This window comes from Cricetulus griseus, unplaced genomic scaffold (genome assembly GCF_003668045.3).
Source record: "Cricetulus griseus strain 17A/GY unplaced genomic scaffold, alternate assembly CriGri-PICRH-1.0 unplaced_scaffold_400, whole genome shotgun sequence".
Taxonomy (NCBI): domain Eukaryota; kingdom Metazoa; phylum Chordata; class Mammalia; order Rodentia; family Cricetidae; genus Cricetulus; species Cricetulus griseus.
In genome coordinates this window covers 21,807-24,188 of record NW_023277143.1, presented here as the reverse complement: position 1 = coordinate 24,188, position 2,382 = coordinate 21,807, and the positions used below count along the sequence as shown (strand labels likewise).

At 39.9% G+C, this 2,382-nt stretch overlaps 1 pseudogene; it reads right to left on the bottom strand.

The window, feature by feature from the left end:
* Positions 1-212: 212 nt before the first annotated feature.
* On the bottom strand, positions 213-1,965 carry LOC113837965 (annotated as a pseudogene).
* Positions 1,966-2,382: the final 417 nt, after the last annotated feature.

Below are 2,382 nucleotides of genomic sequence, written 5' to 3'. Positions count from 1 at the left end.
TTTTTTCAGGAATGTACAATGTCTGTTTTTCTTTTTGTTTTGAGTTAGTTGATTTTGTTTTGGTTTTGGGGTTTTTTGTTTGCTTGATTTTTGAGACAGGGTTTCTCTGTGTAGCTTTGGAGCCTATCCTGGTACTCACTCTGGGGATCAGGCTGGCCTCGAACTCACAGAGATCCGCCTGCCTCTGCCTCGCAAGTGCTAGGATTAAAGGCATGTGGGTGCATTCCAAGGTCCTTCACTTCTTTAGGAATTTCAGTCACTACAGCTTCTGCTGAAGTTAGCAAAGAGGCCACCCCAGCAGCATCCAGTAAAGCAGTTCTTACAACCTAGAAAAAATGTTTATAAAATAATTAATGAAAACACACACCATAGAACAAGCCATCCAATGTTTAAGAATTGCTGACTTATTTACCTTTGTTGGATCAGATGATTCCCTTTTCTACCATGTTCACAAAATCTCTGAGCATAGCCTCATAACCAACTCCCTAGGAACTCTGCAGAATTTTCTCAACTCTCAAAGATTATTCAACAGCTGCGTTCTCAGCAATTGTCACTGCAGGAATTTTGAGTGCTCTTTTAGTAATTTCTATACCTATTTTCTGATCTTCATTTGAAGGATTTATGGAATCCAAGGCTGGGATGCATGGAGGCAGAGCACAGCTACCTCCTAAAATAATGCCTTTTTCAACAGCTGCTCTTGTAGCATTGAGAGCATCTGTAACTCTGTCTTTCTACCCCATCACTTCAACATCCCTTGTTCCTCCAACCTTAAACACAGCTACTCCATCTGAAAGTTTAGCAAGTGTTTGCTTAGCTTTTCATTTTCAAATTCACTAGTTGTGATGTCTAGCTGCTTAGTGATTTCTTGAATGCGTTTCTCAATTTGAGTTTAGTCATCAGTTCTTTTCAAAAGCATGGTATCATCTTTGGGGACAATGACCTCTCCAAATTTTCCTAAATCATGACCTTGAACATCATCAAGATTTAGTTTTAGCCCCTGTTCTCCAAATTGCGCACCACCAGTAGCAATAGCCGTATCTTTAAGCTTATTCTTCCTATTGTCCCCAAAACCTGGAGCTTTAACTGCTACAACCTGAAGACCAGCTTTTAGCCTGTTCAAAACCAGTGTGCTTAGAGCTTCTCCATCAACATCTTCAGCAAATATGACCATTTGCTTCCTATGAGCAATAGCTTCATGAGCAGGTGTAATGGACTGGACAATAGAAATTTTCTTTTCACTCAACAGAACATAAGCATCTTGCAATTCACATTTTTGACTTATTGATGTCTGAGAAATACATCTTCTTTCAAACTTCATGCCTTCAATAATTTGTAATTCATCATTCAGGGTTTTCTATCCTTCATTGTGATGACGCCTTTCCCTCCAACATGTTTTATTGCTTCAGATATGATGTTTCCAATGTCTATGTGTCCATTTGCAGAAATTGTAGCAACCTGAGCAATTTCTTCATGGGTTGTCACATGTTTAGATTGTTTTGTTAGTTCAGCAATTACAGCATCAACAGCCAACATCACACTTCTCCAGATTTATACTGGATTAGCCCCTTTGCTGATCTTCTCAAAGCCTTCCTTGGCAATAGAACGTGACAGAATAGTAGCAGTTGTAGTGCCATCCCAGCCTCTTCATTTGAGTTATTGGCAACATCTTGAACTAGTTTAGCTCTGAAATTTTTTGTATTTATCCTTTAGATCAATTGCCTTTGTAAAAATGACCCCATCTTTTGTTGCTTTGGGACTTCCTCAACTCTGTTCAATAATCACTGTTCTTCCCTTTGGCCCCATTGTAACAGCTACAGCATAGGCTAAAAGGTCTACAACTTGAAGCTTTAAGGATCAAGCATTTGCACCACATTTTACATCTTTGGCATAGGCCCGAGTGACATGAGGAGCCAGCGCCCAGGACACTGGTCTCATCTGGCAAAGGAGTGTGGGTACTCAAAACATTTCTGCAGGGTGGTTGCGGAAGGGCACTAGGCGAAGCAGGCTGGCGGCGGCGAGTGACAGTGTTTATTTGGTGTTTTGTTGACTGGTTTCTTCAGTTCTTTGTATGTTTTAGAAATTTGCCCTTGGCTAGATATGGGGTTGGTGAAGATCTTTACCCATTCTTTGCACTGCTGTCTTATCTTGTTGATTATGTCTTTTGGCTTACAGAATCTTCTCAGTTTCAGGAAGCCCAGAATGTCTAAAGAGAAAACACCATGACAGTTTCCATAGTTATTTTTTTGTTTTTTGGCCAGTGAGTAGCACTCCATTGATTAAATGTATCACATTTACTTTATCCATCCTTTAGTCGCAGGACATTAGTTGTTTACAGATTCTTGCTATTACAAACACTGCTGTTATGAACATAGTTTTACAGAT